This window comes from Hylobates moloch, unplaced genomic scaffold, assembly GCF_009828535.3.
Source record: "Hylobates moloch isolate HMO894 unplaced genomic scaffold, HMol_V3 SCAFFOLD_6, whole genome shotgun sequence".
In the NCBI taxonomy this organism is placed as follows: domain Eukaryota; kingdom Metazoa; phylum Chordata; class Mammalia; order Primates; family Hylobatidae; genus Hylobates; species Hylobates moloch.
This window is the reverse complement of record NW_026652281.1, coordinates 108,311,528-108,330,580: the sequence shown is the minus strand read 5'-3', so window position 1 is coordinate 108,330,580 and position 19,053 is coordinate 108,311,528. Positions and strand designations below refer to the sequence as shown.

At 46.5% G+C, this 19,053-nt stretch overlaps 1 protein-coding gene across 1 annotated transcript in view; it reads right to left on the bottom strand.

Annotated features, from left to right (window-relative positions):
* TLE7 (TLE family member 7) overlaps positions 1 to 19,053 on the bottom strand; it is a 222,886-nt gene that overhangs the window by 175,119 nt on the left and 28,714 nt on the right. The gene's annotated exons all lie outside the window — the stretch shown is intronic.

Here is a 19,053-nt window from a genome sequence, read left to right as displayed (position 1 = left end):
CCAGCCTGAGTGAAGCTGACTCAAAAAAATAAATAAATAAATAAAAATAAAACCATAAATAAATAAATAATTTAAAAATTAGCACCTGTAGATTGTCCTGGCTGCTTGGGAGGCCAAGGTGGGGGGATGGCTTGAGCCCGAGAATTTGAGGCTGCAGTGAGCTATGATCATACCGCTGCACTCCAGCCTCGGCCACAGAGCAAGACCCTGTCTCTAAATTAAAAAAAAAAAAAATTAAGAAACAGAAAAAAAGAAACAGATCATTTGTTCCTCTGTGTGAAAGTTAACTTGGAGCAAATTCTGGGGGATAGGGGATGTGGAGGTAGAGACTGCAGCCTGCTGGGGGTGACATGCATTCCCAGAGAAGGAAAAGATGCTGAATGGAGAAGTCTCAACGTGGTGAGCAGCACTGTTTGTTTGTGTCCAGACTGTACTGGAAATTGGCTCTTAGAGTCAGAGTTCCAGAGTTCCACCCTCCTTGGTCCTAGCCTGCTTCTTGCTTTCATCCACCTTCCTTGGGAGATGGTGAAACCCACGTTAGGAATCACCAACACCAGGGTACGATTGGGAGAGGCGGGCCTTGAGAGCAGGATAGGGCACACAGCGGACATCAGTGTGCAGAAGGTCACCCAGGCCCACAGATGGGCTGATGCAGGTGCCGTTCCTTGGCAAGGACTGTCCATGTGTCATCACTGACCTCTTCAGGTCTAGAGAACTGCAGTTTTCTCCAGCGCCTCCTGGACTTCAACACTGGGTGCTACGACAGAAAACAGAACGATGTTCAGAGGGCACTGTGCAGTCCTGAAACTGTGGAGAGGCCCAGGAGACAAATAATTACACAGGACTCCAATTTGCTATGGCTATGTTTCAGATGTACGCCACAACAGTTCCCTTTGTTTGGAAAAACAAAGTGGCAAAACACACTGAGACACAAAAAGATCTTTATAGGATATGCAAAAATGAAAATAGTACATAGTTAGGGGAGGGGTTTTTACATTATTACATTACCTTTAAAATTAATAAGGCCAGGTGCACTGGCTCACTCCTGAAATCCCAGCTCTTTGGGAAGCCGAGATGTGTGGATTGCTTGAGGTCAGGAGTTTGAGACCAGCCTGACCAACATGGCAAAATGCTGTCTTTACTAAAAATACAAAAATTAGCTGGGCGTAGTGGTGTGCACCTGTAATCCCAGCTACTCAGGAGGCTGAGACAGGAGAATCACTTGAACCCAGGAGGTGGAGGTTGCAGTGAGCCAAGATTCTACCACTGCACTCCAGCCTGGGTGACAGAGTGAGAGTCCGTCTAAAAAAATAAATAAATAAAATTAATATATATACATGATTTTATAGACCTTTTCTGAAAACAAGGGATGCTTTGAAAAAGTCTTCACGATCTGGGAAAATTCTTAAGGATACCACATATCAAAAGAAGAGTGATAAAGCTGGGTGCCATGGCATGTGCTATGCAGGAGGCTGAGGCAGGAGAACTGCTTGAGACCAACCTGGGCAACATAGCGCAACATCAACTTCATCTTAAAAAAAAAAAAAAAAATGCCAGGCACGGTGGCTCACGCCTGTAATCCCAACACTTTGGGAAGCCAAGGTGGGTGGATCACCTGAGGTCAGGAGTTCAAGACCAGCCTAGCCAATATGGCGAAACCCCGTCTCTATTAAAAATACAAAACTTAGCTGGGCATGGTGGCAGGCGCCTGTAATCCCAGCTACCAGGGAGGCTAAGGCAGGAGAATCGCTTGAACCTGGGAGGTGGAGGTTGCAGTGAGCCAATATCATGCCATTGCACTCCAGCCTGAGCGACAAAAGCAAAACTCTGTCTCAAAAAAAAAAAAAAAAAAAGCTATAATTCCCATTTGGGATAGCCAGTCTCCAAGACAGTCCCAGTGATCCTTGCCTTCCATGATTTAGGCCTTGCTGTGCTCCTCCCACATTCCAGGGCTGGCTTGTATGACCAATAGAATACTGTGGAACTAATAGCATGTGGCTTCCAAGGTAAAGTCAAAAAAGGCATTGCAGGCGGGACACAGTGGCTCACACCCATAATCCCAGAACTTGGGGAGGCCAAGGTGGGTGGATCACTTGAGGCCAGGAGTTCGAGACCAGCCTGGCCAATATGGCAAAACCCCATCTCTACTAAAAATACAAAAATTAGCCAGACGTGGTGGTGCACATCTGTAATCCCAACTACTCGGGAGGCTCAGCCTGGAGAATCACTTGAACCTAGGAGGCAGAGGTTGCAATGAGCCAAGATTGTACCACTGCACTCCAGCCTGGGAGACAGAGCAAAAACTCCATCTCAAAAAAAAAATTTTTTTTTTAAAGGCATTAAGTTTCCATCTTGGTCTCTTGGCTCTCCTGTTCTGGGAAAAGGCAGCTGCCATATTATGCTGACACCACAGCAGCCCTGTGGAGAGGCTCACCTTGGGCAAGCCAGCTTTGGAGCAGATCCTCAAGCCCTGTGAAGACTCAAGTGTCTCCATTTTGGATGCTAATCCACCATGCTGACTTCCAATTAACCCCAATTCCCAGGAGTGCCTCCTGATTCCAACGTTGTTTACTGCCCTTTCTGTAAGAATATGTGCTCACTATAAATCCTGCCTTTAAGCCAAAGCAACCTTGATGTTATCGCGCAAATTATAGGCTGTGACGCACATAGATAGCATTCTTGCCTGTTCTGGAGGGCTTCCTTTAATTCCTTTAATTGCGTCTATAGAGCAGGCATGTACACCCCTTCCCTCTGGTATATAAGCCCTCTGGGAAATAACGGTGCAGTGATCTACCTGTCTTGCTGCCGTCCAAGACCACACTTCCACCTGTCAATTCCCCAATAATTCATCCTCTACTGACAAACTGGATTCACCTGCCTTGTTCTTTAGTTTCTCCGCTCCTTCTGTGTTTGGGGGTTGCTTTGCATACACAGCCCTTCCACAGAATAAGCCCCATTAAACCCTAAATGACTGCAGTCCCTGACAACCTCTTGGCTGTAATGTCGAGGAAGACTCACAAACCCACAGTCAAGCCACACTTGAATTTCTGATCTGCAGTGTGGTAGAGAATATTTTCAACATTTGTAGTTCATTATTGAACCATCAGTGACTCATTGTTCTCATTCAGTACTATTGATCACCTGCTCCTTCTTGCTTATGTAATTACCCTTCTTAATATCTCTCACATTCCCTTTTTCTCCCTCCCAAGGCCTCAGCTGGGACCTGCTCTCCCTCCAGAATATTTTGGAATGTTATTTATTTTTTATTTTTCTTTTTCGAGACAAAGTCTCACTCTGTCGCCCAGACTGGAGTGCAGTGGTGCAATCATGACTCACTGCAGCCTCGACATCCTGGGCTCAAATGATCCTCCCACCTCAGCCTCCCAAGTAGCTGAGACTAAAGACACACACCACCACACCCAGCTAAAAAATTTTTTTTAACAGATAGAGGTCTGCCTATGTAGCCCAGGCTGGTCTCCAGCAATCCTCCTGCTCCGTCCTCCCGAAGTGTTGTGGTTACAGGCATGAGCCGCCACGCTTAGCCTGAAATGTTTTTTGTTTTTTTGTTTTGAGACGGAGTCTTGCTCTGTCGCCCAGGCTGGAGTGCAATGGCGCCATCTAGGCTCACTGCAACCTCCGCCTCCCAGATTCAAGCGATTCTCCTGCCTCAGCCTCCCGAGTAGCTGGGACTACAGGTGCGTGCCACCACGCCCAGCTAATTTTTGTATTTTTAGTAGAGACAGTGTTTCACCATGTTAGCCAGGCTGGTCTCAAACCCCTGACCTTGTGATCCGCCCACGTTGGCCTCCCAAAGTGCTGGGATTATAGGCATGAGCCACCGTGCCTGGCCTGGAATGTTATTTTTATAACAAATTTGACTGAGGTGCTTCTCTGATTAAAAGCCATCTCTGGTGGCTCCAAACTGCCTGTACTCTCAAACCTAACCCCAACGTGAACACATGTATTTATAAATTATATCTATGAACTGCTGTATTAACATACTATTTACATTATAAACCAGATACAGAAAAAGAGATTCCCAAAAAGATAATATTTCCAGATTAAACAGAGGTCTAGGATTTTTTCCCTTCACCACATTGACAGGTTGTGTGCACCTGCTTGGAGACCACCGACCCAGACAGAATACACGATCAGTGACTCATTGCCTGAGAACAATGAGTCACTGATGGTCAAATAAATACTCAATGAACTACAGATGCTCAAAATACTTGGTGACTGTCAGGTACTCAATGAATGTCAGCTACTGGTAGCTGTAACGTTTTTATCACAGAGAAGCTGAGTAAGTTCAAGATTGAAACGTGTCATTTGTGTTTGGAAGTTGTCAATGATCTTAGACAGATCATTTTCAGGTTGCCAGGAAGGAGTCAGACTGTGTCTTGGGTGAGAAGAGTAGGAGAAATGACTAACTGCATATGCCTGGCTTTCCAGGCTTCTTATAATCTGACCCCTGCCTCCCTCTTCTGCCTTTTTTCCGTTTACTTCTTACCTTGCTCCCCTTTACTTCTTCCCTTGTGGTTCAAACGTAAGGATTACAGGACCAGGAGTGGTGGCTCATGCCTGTAATCCCAGTTCTTTGGGAGGCCAAGGCAGGTGGATCACTTGAGGTCAGGAGTTGGAGACCAGCCTGGCCAACATGGTGAAACCCCATCTCTACTAAAAATACAAAAATTAGCTGGGTGTGGTGACGCATGCCTGTAATCTCAGCTACTCAGGGGGCTGAAGCAGGAGAATTGCTTGAACCCGGGAGGCAGAGGTTGCAGTGAGCTGAGATCCTGCCACTGCACTCCAACCTGGACAATGGAGCAAGACTCCATCTCAAAAAAAAAGGAAGGATTACAGTCCTACTCATTCCTAAAAACTCTCCGTAAGCACTCTCTCTCCTGGAAGTCACTAAAGGAAACCAAAAACTTTTGCTCCAAAATATACTTCTTTGACACATTTCAAGCTGGCTATTCAGAAGAACTGGAAATACAAAAATAGCTGAAAAGCTGTCTTTTGTGGGAGAGACTTTTATCTATAGAGAAAATCTGCCTTGATGCAGCCAGGCTTTCTCTGAAGCCCTCCTTTCTCCAAATCTAGGGAAGGTTAAGTAAGTGTCTAACACCTTTAAAGGTTTGAAAGGGGTTGGGTGTGTGGGAGGCCGAGGCTGGCAGATCACTTGAGCCCATGAGTTCGAGACCAGCCTGGGCAACATAGTGAGATCCCCCATCTCTACAAAAAATAAAAATAAAAAATAAAGGTTTGAAAGAAACATTCATATCTATTCTCTCTGAGAGTGGTTACCTGTGAAGTTTTAGCTACATAACAAGACACCTTCGCTAGCCAGGCCTCCTTTCCCTCTCCCATAACCTGTTGTGCCAGAGTCCAACCCCTATTCTTCCTGTAACCTCAAGATGATATAAAAGCATCCAACTCAGCCTGGGTGCACCAACCCAGCCTGGGCGCAGTGGCTCATGCCTGTAATCCCAGCACTTTGGGAGGCCAAGGTGAGTGGATCACTTGAGGTCAGGAGTTTGAGATCAGCCTGGCCAACATGGTGAAACCCCTTCTCTACTAAAAATACAAAAGTTAGTCAGGTGTGGTGGCGCAAGCCTGTAATCCCAGCTACTCGGAGGCTGAAGCAAGAGAATTACTTGAACCTGGGAGGCGGAGGTTGCAGTGAGCCAAGATCGCACCATTGCACTCCAGGCTAGGCGACAGAGAGACCCTGTCTCCAAAAAAAAAAAAAGCATCCAACCCTCTTCCCTTTCTTTGAGATCTTATATTTTGTAAGACTCTCCGACACATTAATAAATTTCTGTTTCTCCTATTAATCGGCCTTTTGTCAGTTAATTTTCAGCAACCCTTCAGAGGGCAAAGGGAATGCTCTCCCTTCACTCCTTCATCGCTTTTAGTTCTTTCTTTCTTTCTTTCTTTCTTTCTTTTCTTTCTTTCTTTCTTTCTTTCTTTCTTTCTTTCTTTCCTTCCTTCCTTCCTTCCTTCCTTCCTTCCTTCCTTCCTTCCTTCCTTCCTTCCTTCTTTCTTTCTTTCTTTCTTTCTTTCTTTCTTTCTTTCTTTCTTTCTTTCTTTCTTTCTTTCTTTCTTTCTTTCTTTCTTTCTTTCTTTCTTTTTTGTGAGACAGGGTCTTGCTCTGTTGCCCAGACTGGAGTGCAGTGGCGTGATCTCGGCCCACTGCAAACTCCACCTCCTGGATTCAAGTGATTCTCCTGCCTCAGCCTCCCGAGTAGCTGGGATTACAGGTGCACACCACCACATCCAGCTAATTTTTGTATTTTTAATAGAGACAGGGTTTCTCCATGTTGGCCAGGCTGGTCTTGAACTCCTGACCTCACATGATCTGCCTGCCTCGGCCTCCCAAAGACTTTTGGTTACTTCTGCCTCCATACCCTGCCCACACCTCATGCTCATCTTTTTCTTCCCAGTGTCACAAAGAAGTTACTTAGCTGCCTCTCTCGTGAGGCTGTGAGCTCTCAGCCAGCACGACTATCTTATTTTCTCTTCCTTGCATCACAATGGCATTCACAGTGCCTGATAAGCAGTAGCAAAGCAATAACAATAGCTAATACAGGCCAGGCGCAGGAGCTCACACCTGTCATCCCAGGACTTTGGAGGCAGAGGAAGGAGGATGGCTTGAACCCAGGAGTTCAAGACCAGCCTGGGCAATATAGCAAGACCCCAGTCTAAAAAAAAATTTTAAATAAAATAAAAGAATAGCTAACACATGTGTAGTATAAATATATGTTAGGCACTGCTCCAGTGTGGTATGCACACTACTTATTTAAGCCTATGAGGTAGGTACAATTATCCCCATTTTGCAAGCGAGAGGGTTGCATTTTGGGCAGAGGGAGGGTGAGTGATTTCCCAAGCTCAGTCTCACTTACGTATTAGGCGAAGTTCAGGAAATAGTGAACCTATTTAGTGAACCTAAATAGTGAACTCCAGGCGTTGTTTCACAGCTGGATGAGAGAACTCTGCTCACCCAGGCTGAGTCGGCGGAGGGGATTCTCAAAACTGAGGAAGGCGGCATCCTATGGGCTCCCGCGCCTCCCAGCCTGAGCCTGTGCTGCCCCCTGCTGGCCAGCTCTGCGCCCCCTGCAGGCTCTCTTTCCCACATAGAGCGCCTGCGTAGGAACTAACTCAGCAAGAAGTCCCCTCTGCCACCAGAGCTTGAGTCTAGGGTCTGACAGCAAGCACAGGATGTGCTGAGTGAGGAAGAGAATCAGAAGATCTCGCGGGTAATGTGCAAGGATTTCTCCCTTGATCCACATACCTAAGGACTGCCTCCCTCATAAGTGAAGGCTGAAAGAAACCACTCAAAGAAACCAAACGGGAAAAGTCAACTCTGTGTCCCCAAAAGCCATTGCCTGTACCCAAAATCAATAGAAATGTTTACTTGTTTAAAGAAAAACTTAGGTAAATATTTGGATTATTCTTACATTAGATTCGCCTTTAGGATGGAATATTGAGAGCTAAATTAACACACTGGTTCTTAATTAGGGTGCCTCGTGGAGCTATTCGAAAACACAGATGCCCGGGCTCGGTTCCCAGCCTGCTGAATCAGAATCACCGGGAGGCGCTACTTCTCCTCCGGACTAGCCTCAAACCCAGATTTTCCCAAACCCCAAAGCTCCCAGACCATTTAACATCTCACCTTTCCAGTTGGAGGAAAACCAATGCCTTTCCACTTGAACTTCAGTGAAAAACTTCATTGTCTAGAGAACACTCCTCCAGGGTATCTGACTCTAGTCTTTCATTGACTTTGAGCTATTTTACAAAATAGCTAATTGGTAGCAATGCAAAAAAAAAAATTATTGTCTATAAACATGCAAGTTATGTTCTGTCTAGTAGAAAGTCAGTCGATTTTGCTTACCCTCTGTAAAAAAAAAAAAAAAAAAAAAAAAATCCGTTTGCCTCCATTTGCACATTTATTTCATTATTCCTGGTCTACAAATGGGTCTATTTTTTGAACCTATTCTAATATCTGCTTGATTTCTTCAATGATCATTGAGTTAAAGAAAATCTTGAACCTGTTCATTTTATATCTATATGAGAGTTTCTTTCTTCCTTTTTTTTTTTTTTTTTTTGAGATGGGAGTCTCGCTCTCTCTCCCAGGCTGCAGTGCAGTGGCCCGATCTCGGCTCACTGCAACCTCCGCCTCCCGGGTTCAAGCGATTCTCCTACCTCAGCCTCCTGAGTAGCTGGGATTACAGGCGCACGCCACCACGCCCGGCTAATTTTTGTATTTTTAGTAGAGACAGGGTTTCACGATGTTGGCCAGGCTGGTCTCAAACTCCTGACCTCAAGCAATCTGCCTGTCTCGGCCTCTCAAAGTGCTGGGATTATAGGGGTGAGCCACCACATCCGGGCAAGAGTTTCTTTTTTGAAAAATTATCTTTGGCCGGGCGCGGTGGCTCACGCCTGTAATCCCAGCACTTTGGGAGGCCGAGGCGGGCAGATCACGGGGTCAGGAGATCGAGACCATCCTGGCTAACACAGTGAAACCCCGTCTCTACTAAAAATACAAAAAATTAGCCGGGCGAGATGGCGGGCGCCTGTAGTCCCAGCTACGCGGGAGGCTGAGGCAGGAGAATGACGTGAACCCCGGGGGGCGGAGACTGCAGTGAGCCGAGATCACGCCACTGCACTCCAGCCTGGGCGACAGCGAGACTCTGTCTCAAAAAAAAAAAAAAGAAAAATTATCTTTAATATACCAGTGACAAGTACTTTCCTATTCTCTACTCTTTGGTCATCTGCTACTTACACTCTTTGCTTTGGTTGAAGTTTACTCGGGGGATTTTCTCAGAAAATAACTCCCTTTTTGTAACTTTCCACTGTATGCATAATGTCTGTCCAAAGGTTCCTGGAAAAACAGTGGAATAACCAAAAGGTGTTATATTTTTAATCAAGGCAAAAGAGAGGTCAGAAGATTGGTTCCTAAACTTCTCTTCCACAAATAAAATACAATAAAGTGAAATAAACTCATCAGATGTTCACTAGGCTTTAACTCTCAACTACCTTACTTACTCTGTCCTTACTTGTGTGCTTGATTAATTTATCAAAAATTACACATGTTAGAGACAGAGTCTCACTCAGGCTGGAGTGCAGTGGCATGATCTCGGCTCACTGCAACCTCCACCTACCAGGTTCAAGAGATTTTCCTGCCCCAGCCTCCTGAGTAGGTGGGATTACAGGCATGCACCACCACGCCCAGTGGATTGTTTTACTTTTACCGTATCTAATGATGCTACAAGATGCAACAGAAAATAAAAGATCCCTGTCATCTCCTTGAGTACATAGAATTAATTTGTAAGAACTAATGTTGCCAAGCATAGTGGTTCACTCCTATAATCTCAGCACTTTGGGAGGCTGAAGCAGGAGTATCGCTTGAGCCCAGGAGTTTCAGACCAGCCTGGGCAACACAGCAAGACCCTATCTCTCTCTACAAAAAAAAAAAAAAAAAAAAACGAAAAAACTTAGCCAGACATGGTGACATGTGCCTGTAGTCCCAGCTACTCAGGAGGCTGAGGCGAGAGAATCGCTTGAGCCCAGGAGGTCAAGGCTACAGTGAGCCATGATTGTGCCACTGCACTCCAGCCTTGGTGACAGAGCAAGATCCTGTTATTTACCCAATGATTATTTATTGAGCACCTACCAGGTGCCAGGCATAATGGCAAAGGCATAGTCTATGGGAGCTGACAGTCCAGAGAGAGGTGCAGACACTACACAAATACAGTCATGCGTTGCTTAATGTCAGTGGTATGTTCTGAGAAATGCATCATTTGGTGATTTTGTCATCGTGTGAACATCATAGAGTGTATTTATACACAGAGTGTACCTACTTGGTATAGCCTACTAAACGCACCTAGGCTATATGGTATATGGCCTATTGCTCCTAGACTACAAATCTGTATAGCATGTTATTGTACTGAATTTTTTTTTTTTTGAGACAGAGTCTCGCTCTGTCACCCAGGCTGGAGTGCAGTCGTGCCATCTCAGCTCACTGCAACCTCTGTCTCCCGCGTTCAAGCGATTCTCCTGCCTCAGCCTTCTGAGTAGCTGGGACTGAAGGCGTAGGCCACCATACCCGACTAATTTTTGTATTTTCTTTTTTTTTTTTTTTTTTAGTGGACATGGGGTTTCACTATGTTGGCCAGGCTGGTCTCAAACTCCTGACCTCAAATGATCCACCCACCTCAGTCTCCCAAAGTGCTGGGATTACAGGCGTGAGCCACCGCACCCGGCCAATTAAATGTACACTTTCAAATTTTGAGAACAGCAGATGAGATGCATGTTTTGAGCCAAAATTGCAACAATTCAAAAAAGGAGAGGCCAGTATGAGCTGAAGTCGTGGGAAATATTCCGGTTATCTTTTGCTGAGTATCAAATCACTCCCAAACTTAGATGTGTAAGACAACCATTTATTATGCTCATGGATTCTGTGGGTCGGGAATTTGGAAAGGGCACAGTAGGAAGGGCTCGTCTCTGTGCCACAATGTCTAGGGTCTGAGCAGAGAGACCCAAAGGCTGGGGGTGATTTGATGGCTGAGGCTGGAAGCTTGGAGAGCTCATTCACTAATGTCTCGAGATTGATGCTGGCTGTAGACTAAGATCTTAGCTAAAGCCAACAGCCAAAACACCTATACATGGCCTTTTTATGTCACCTGGGATTCCTTACATTATTGTGACTGGGTTCCAAGGTAGAGCATCCTCAGAGAGAGCCAGGTAGAAGCTGTATCACCTTTGTTGATAAGCCTGAAAAATCACTCAGCATCACTTCCACTGCATTCTATTCAGGACCAGCTTAATGGGCGTGTGACCTGTGTGGTCACTCAGAGCCCCATGCTTGGTTTAATGCTCTGCTCTCACCACCTGGAAATTCGTAATAATATTTGATGGCCAGGCACAGTGGCTCACACCTGTAATCCCAGCACTTTGGGAGGCTGAGGCAGGAGAATCACTTGAACCAGGGAGGAGGAGGCTGCAGTGAGCCAAGATCGTGCCACTGCACTCCAGCCTGGCAACAGAGCAAGACTTCATCTCAAAGAAAAAAAAAAGAGAGAGAGAGAGAAAGCTAGAGGGCAAAGTACAAAGAACCCTGCAAACGAAGTGTCAGGATGTTAAAGAGAGCCAAAGACCACTTTCAGCTGGAGGAATTTGAGCCGGCTTCCTGGAGACATGGCCCCGGGTGGCTCCCCTCCATTCATTCAAGAGTCACTTATTCATTGAACAAGTGCCTTCAGTGCCGTTGGAGTTCGAGGCCCTGGGGATTTGTCAGGGAGCAGGATATGTCCCCGCTTTCATGGAGCCTACTCTACAAGATACAGTCAGTCAAATAACAGACACATTAAAAAATAAACATAGAGGCCCGGCATGGTGGCTCATGCCTGTAATCCCAACACTTTGGGAGGCCAAGTCGGGCAGATCACCTGAGGTCAGAAGTTCGGAACTAGCCAGGACAACATAGCGAAACCCCGCCTCTACTAAAAATACGAAAATTAGCCAGGCGTGGTGGCACATGCCTGTAGTCCCAGCTACTCGGGAGGCTGAGGCAGAAGAATCATTTGAACCTGGGAGGTGGAGGTTGCAGTGAGCTGAGATTACACCACTGCACACCAGCCTGGGAAACAAGAGCAAGACTCAATCTAAAAAAAATAATAATAGAGTTGTGATTTTTTTAAGTATTTTGACTACTTGTGAGCAAACTTTTAGGCAATTGAGAGAAAAATACCCTTAGGCTAAGCGGATAAAATTTTTTTCTCAAATATTTAAAGATAGGCAAAACGTAACAAGCTTAAAGACTGTACTTTTCACATGTTCTACAAGTGGGCATGTATTATTATTATTATTATTATCATTATTTTGAGACAGGGTCTCACTCCATTGCCCAGGCTGCAGTGCAGGGGTGCCATCACAGCTCACTATAGACTCGACCTCCTGGGCCCAAGTGATCCTCTCACCTCAACCTCCCAAGTAGCTGGGACTAGAGGAGTGCACCACCACACCCAGCTAATTTTTGTATTTTTGGTAGAGACAGGTGTCTCCCTATGCTGCCCAGGCTAGTTTTGAACTCCTTAGCTCAAGCAATCCTCCCGCCTCAGCCTCCCAAAGTGCTGGGATTACAGGTGTGAGCCACCATGCCTAGCCTGTGTATTATTTTTATAATCAGAAAAAACAGTTCTTAAAATCACTGGGGTGGTGATTTTAATCACATTTCCACCAATGTACAGAGTGCAAGAGCTGTGGGGACATGGCTACCTCCACCTACATTTTAAAGGACGTTTAGTTTAGTAGAAAAACCAAAAGTTTGGTAATACATGCTGTTGATGAACTTGTGGGGAAATAAACACTCTCATGTATAACTGATGGGAATACAAATCAATATAATTCCTATGGAGGACATTTGGCAATCTGTCAAAAGTTTAATGTCTTGGGAGGCTGAGGTGGGTGGATAACTTGAGGTCAGGAGTTCAAGACCAGCCTGGCCAACATGGCAAAACCCTGTCTCTACTAAAAATACAAAAATTAGCCAGGTGTGGTGGCAGGTGCCTATAGTCCCAGCTATTTGGGAGGCTGAGGCAGGAGAATCACTTGAACCCGGGAGGTGGAGGTTGCAGTGAGCCGAGATCACGGCACTGCACTCCAGCCTGGGCAATAGAGTGAGACTCAGTCTCAGAAAGAAAAAAAAAAGGTTAATGTCTATGTGTCTATGTCTAGGTCACTTTTTAGACTGGTCCCTTCACCATTTCATTAAAGACTCACTCCATTCCAAGCCCTGCCATGATCACCACTGAGGCTGCAGATACAATACACCAGGCTGTTTTTTTTGTTTTTGAGACAGAGTTTTGCTGTGTCTCCCAGGCTGGAGGGAAATGGCTCGATCTCAGCTCACTGCAACCTCCGCCTCCCAGGTTCAAGTGATTCTCCCACCTTTGGATGGCTAGGTCACTTTTTAGACATTAAACTTTTGGAGATTTACCCCACAGATGTACATGTGAGAATGCAAAATAACATACAAAGTCTATCAAGAGAGGACTAATTAAATAAATTATGATACAGTCATAGAGCAGGGTGCTATGCAGCTTGAAAAAAAGAATGAGGACCTTTTTTATTTACCAATATGAAAAGATCTTCCAGATAATTACATGAAAATAGCAAGGCACAGAACAGAGAACACTGTGCTAGCTTTTGTGTGAATCAGGAAGAAGGGTATATAGATTTGTTCTGCTTATATTTATGTGAATCGAACCCTAGAACAATTCACAAGAAAATCATTGCAATGACTGTTTGCTGAGGGGTGCTCTGGATCCCCTTTTCCTGCTGATATACCCATCCCCCAGCCATGATGACGCTGACTGACAGCAAGTCACAGCTATTCCTTCTCTGGGGAATTGCCTGCCACCCAACAGAGGGCCACCTGACTTGGAAAGGGTATGCTATGGTCTGAATGTCGGTGTTCCCCAAAATTCATATGTTGGAACCCAGTACCCAATGTGATAGTATCAAGAGAGAGAGACTTGGGGAAAGTGATGAGGTCATAAAGGCTCTGCCTTTATGAATGGAATTCATGCCCTTATAAAAGAAGATTGAAGGGAGCTTCCTTGCTCCTTTTACCACGTGAGGACACTTAGAAGGCATCATCTATGAGGAACAGGCCTTCATCAGACACCAAAGCTGCTAGCATCTTGATCTTGGACTTCCTAGTCTCCAGAATTAATGAGAAATAAATTTCTGTCATTTACAAATTATCCAGTCTATGGTATTTGTTATAGCAGCCCAAATGGACTGAACAGAAATTGGTAGAAGTGGGGTGCTGCTGTAACAAATACCTGAAAACGTGGGAGCAGCTTTGGAACTAGGTAATGGCCAGAGGTTAGAAGAGTTTGGAAGAGCACACTAGAAAAATCCTGTATTGCCATAAACATACTGTAAAGGGCAGTTCTGGTGAGGGATGAGAAGGAGAGGAGAGCTGTAGAGACCTCAACCTTCTTAGAGATTACCTAAGCAGGCCAGCACAGTGGCTCACACTTGTAATCTCAGCACTTTGGGAGGCAGAGGCCAGCGGATCATCAGGTCGGGAGTTCAAGACCAGCCTGGCCAACATGGTGAAACCTTGTCTCTACTAACAATACAAAAATTAGCCAGCTGTGGTGGCACATATCTGTAATCCCAGCTACTCAGGAGCCTGAGGCAGGAGAATTGCTTGAACCCAGGAGGCAGAGGTTGCAATGAGCCAAGATCGCACCACTGCACTCCAGCCTTGGTGACAGAGCAAGACTATGTCTCGGAAAGAAAATAATAAATAAAAGAGATTACCTAAGCAATCATGATCAGGATGTTCATGGAAATATAGACCATCAAGGCCATTCTGACAAGCTCTCAGACAGCAGTGAGAAACATGTTATCAGAAACTGGAGGAAAGGCCATCCTTGTTACAGAGTGGCAAAGAACTTGGCTGAATTGTGTTCATGTCATAGTGTTTTGTGGAAGGTAAAACTTGCAAGCAATGAAATAGGCTATTTGGCAGAAGAAGTCTGTAAGCAAGTGTTGAAGGTGCGGCATGGTTTCTCTTGACTGCTTACAGTAAAATATGAGAAGAAAGAATTGAATTAAAGATAAAATTTATAATTAAAAGAGAAGTTGAGGGCCTGGCACAGTGGTTCATACCTATAATCCCAGCACTTTGGGAGGCAAAGGTAGGCAGATCACTTGAGCCCAGAGTCCGAGACCAGCCTGGCCAACATGGTGAAACCCCATCTCTACTAAAAATACAAAAATTAGCCAGGCGTGGTGGCGCATGCCTGTAATTCCAGCTACTCGGGAGGCTGAGGCAGAGAATAGCTTGAACCTAGGAGGCAGAGTTTGCAGTGAGATGAGATAGCACCACTGCACTCCAGCCTGGCAACAGAGCGAGACTCTGTCTCAAAAAAAAAAAAAAAAAAAAGTCAATGCTGTGAAAGAGAAAAAAATGTTGGGAAACTGTTATAGATTGAAGGAGACTTAAGGGAGACTAAACAGACATGATGATGATGATGTGACAATGCATTATTCACATATCATGAATAATCCTTAATTGAATCCTTGGATTTTAAGTGCGGAGGGGGTACATACAAAGGACATTATTGGGCTAATAAAGGAATTGGGTTATAGAGTATATATTCGATAATATTATATCAATGCTAAATTTCTGGATTGTGGTCACTGCAATGTGGCTGTGTAGGAGGAAGTTATTCTTTGGAAAAACATGTTGAAGTATTTAGGGGAAGAGCCATGTGTCTGGAATTTAGCACAAATGTTTCATTTTTTAAGTTTACATCCATATATAGAGAGATGGAACAAATGTGGCAAAATGATAATTTGTGTATAAAGACACAAAACAAAGAGAAACGAAACTAAAAGGCAAGCTGGTTTGAGGGTTTGTTTATTCTGAAAGAGGTCTGCAGAGTTCAAGAGCAAAGGTCTAAGAGAGGAAGGGCTATGCTGTTACACAAACCATCCTGTGTCTGCTTGTTCACCAGGCTTCCTCTGCATCCATAATGTCCCGGGCTCAGAACAGGGCTTTGCTCAATAAAGATTTGTGGAAGAATTTGGCCCCATCCTCTCCACTCTGGGAAGAAAGGCTTCAGGGCTCACAGTAGCACTTCTGTGGGTTGGAAGTTGATGTCTGGTCACCCCCACCCTCTTCGTTTTCCTTCTACTTACTCATCACTTCTTAATCCTCTTGAGTCTTAGCTCTAAAAGTTAAGAATTCCCTGGGGACTCCGTCCAAAGCCTCTTCTCCATTCTTTCCTTCTTTCTCTACTCCCACGGAGCATCTCCAGCCCAACCCTCTCCCCATATTTCAGGCTCATATATTCAACTGCAGCTAGACATCTACACTTGGATGAATTATAGCCATCTCAAATTTAGCATGTCCAAAATGGAAGTCTCTAATTTCCCCTCAAATCTGGTTCTGTCCAGTCTCCCCTGTCTCAGTAAAAAACCCCACCATTCACCTGGTCACTCCTCCCTTCCCCTCATTTCCCCACATCCGATCCATACTGTAAATTCTTCCCCAAAACTACAACCTGGATCTGTCAACTTGTCACTTTCTCCATGGCCACTATCACCCTCACCTGGACTCCTTCAGCAGCAGCTTTGTAACTCATCTCTTCCCTCTACTCTGGGCCCCCATCATCCACCCTCCTCACAGAAGCCAGAGTGGTCTTTCAAAAATATCAATCAGAAAAGGTTACTCTCCTCCTCAAAATCTTCAATGTTCCTTCACTGTTTAGAATAAAAATGCACACTGTCCTTCCTTCCTTCCTTTCCTTTCTTTCTCTCTCTCTCTCTTTCTTTCTTTCTTTTTCTTTCTTTTCTCTTTCTTTCTTTCCTTTTCTTCCCTCGGTGGCCCAGGCTGGAGTATAGTCGGCTCGCGGCAGACTCCCTGCTTCCGGCTCCCGTGATTCTCCTGCCCCGGCCTGCGGGCTGCCTGGGATTGCCGGCACGCGCCACCACCCCTGCCTGCTTTTTCTCCTTTGGCTGGAGGCGCGGTTTCGCCATGTTGGCCAGGCTGCTCTCCAGCTCCTGACCTCGAGTGGTCTGCCCGCCTCGGCCTCCCGAGGTGCTGGGACTGCAGACGGAGTCCTGCTCACTTGGTGCTCGGTGTTGCCGGGGCTGGAGTGCAGTGGCGTGGTCTTGGCTCGCTGCAGCCTCCGCCTCCCAGCCGCCTGCCTTGGCTTCCCAGGGTGCTGAGACTGCAGCCTCTGCCCGGCCGCCGGTGGCCGTCTGGGAGGTGGGGAGCGTCTCTGCCTGGCTGCCCATCGTCTGGGATGTGAGGAGCGCCTCTGCCCGGCCGCCCCGTCTGGGAGGTGAGGAGCGCCTCTGCCCAGCCGCCACCCCGTCTAGGAAGTGAGGAGCGTCTCTGCCCGGCCACCCCGTCTGGGATGTGAGGAGCGCCTCTGCCCGGTCGCCCATCGTCTGGGATGTGAGGAGCGACTCTGCCCGGCCGCCCAGTCCGGGAACTGAGGAGCCCCTCTGCCCAGCTGCCACCCCGTCTGGGAAGTGAGGAGCGTCTCTGCCCAGCCGCCCCATCTGGGAAGTGAGGAGCGCCTCTGCCCGGCCGCCCCGTCTGGGATGTGGGGAGCGCCTCTGCCCGACCGCCCCGTCTGGGAGGTCTACCACTGAGGCCAGAAGCAATGTGGGGGCTGGACGTGGTGGCTCACGCCTGTAGTCCCAGCACTCTGGGAGGCCGAGGCGGGTTGATCGCTTGAGGCTGGGAGTTCGAGACCAGCCTGGCCAACATGGCGAAACATGAAAAATACAACAGACAAATCAACCAACCAACCCAGCGACAACAAAACAGGTCTACCCTGGAGTCATACTCTAATTTTTTCTATTTTCCTCCCTTTCTGATCCTTTATCCCACTTTCTTTTTCTTCCTCTTCCTTCTCCTTCTTCTTTGTCAAATAGAGGATTGAGTTATTATCATTGATCCATACAAAGTCCCTCTCTCATTTATTTTCTTTAATTCCCACCCCCCATTTCTATTCCCCGTCTTCCCATGTGCAACCTTCCTAATATGTTTGATATGCATCTTTTTGTTTGAATGTATTTTTAGAAAATGTTTTTGTGTGCAAAAAAAAATTAATAATAAAAAAAGAAAAAAAATGCACCCTGTCATCTACACCATCTGCCTGGTCCATTTCTCCAGCCTCATTTCATGCCCACCAACTCTACTCCCAGGGACCTCCTTGTCCAGCTCCTGTGTTTCTCAACCTTCTCTTTCTGGGACATTTTCTCAGCCTTCTTGTCATCCAGAACACAATTCAAACAACATCTTCCCAGGTCTATATGAGGAAACCTAACCTGCCCATTAAACTTTAGACACTGTCTTCTTTGTTTACTACTGGTTTTCCCTTTTCCTGACACACTAGAATGCAATCATCCTGCAAGCAAAGTTTCCACTGTATCTCCAGTACCTGCTAAAGCAGGTGCTCATACATACTTGCTGAAAGAATTAATTACCAGATGGCAATTGTATATATTTTGTAATATCCTTACTTGGCAGAATTAAAAGCTGCCAATTTTGTGTAAGTCCCCATTTTAAAAAACAGGGCTATTTGTAAGCCCAGGACTATTGTGATAAATGAACTGGCTGCAAGCCCCTTACAACATACAACATAGGTGTTATAAGGGAAACAGGAGAAGGGAGAAAGAGGGTCAGTGGATGGGTGGAGGGAGGAGTGGAAGGTGGGTGACTGGGTGGATGTGTGGGTAGGTTAGTGGCCAGATGGATGGGTGAGTGGATGAATGGTGGATGGGTGGATGAGTGGGTGGGTGGCTGGATGGGTGAGTGGGTGGATAAATGGGTGGATGGATGGGTGAGTTGGTAGATGGGTGGGTGAGTGGGTGGGTGGATGAATGGTGGATGGGTGGGTGGATGGGTGGATGAGTGAATGGGTGGGTGGATGGATGGTGGATGGGTGGGTGAGAGTGGATGGGTGGGTGAGAGTGGATGGGTGGGTGAGTGGGTGAATGGGTGAGTGAGTGGGTGGATGGATGGCCGGGTGAGTGAGTGGGTGAGTGGGTGGATGGTAGATGGGTGGTAGATAGGTGGGTGAGTGGGTGGGTAGGTGGATGGATGGTTGGATGGGCAGGTGAGTAGGTGGATAGGTGGATAGATGGGTGGATGGATGGGTGAGTCGTTGAATGGGTGGATGGATGGGTGGATGGTTGGACGGGCGGGTGAGTGGGTGGATGGGTGGATGGATGGTGGATGGTGGGTGAGTGGGTGGATGGGTGGGTGAGTGGATGAGCGGGTAGTGGGTGGGTGGGTGAATGAAAGTGTTTGGCTGAGTGAGTGAGAGGATGGGTACCTCTGGGAAGGTAAATCCAAGTTGCTGTGTAAGTTGAGCCAGAGGAGGTGGCCACAGTTGGCTCCCTTAGGCCGCCCACCTTGTGGGGTCACCAAGGGGTTACTTCGGGGCACAAAGCCGCGGCTGTGGGTCGCCCCGCTCGGGTTTCCAGCAGCAGCACCCCGGCCCCCACCCAGCA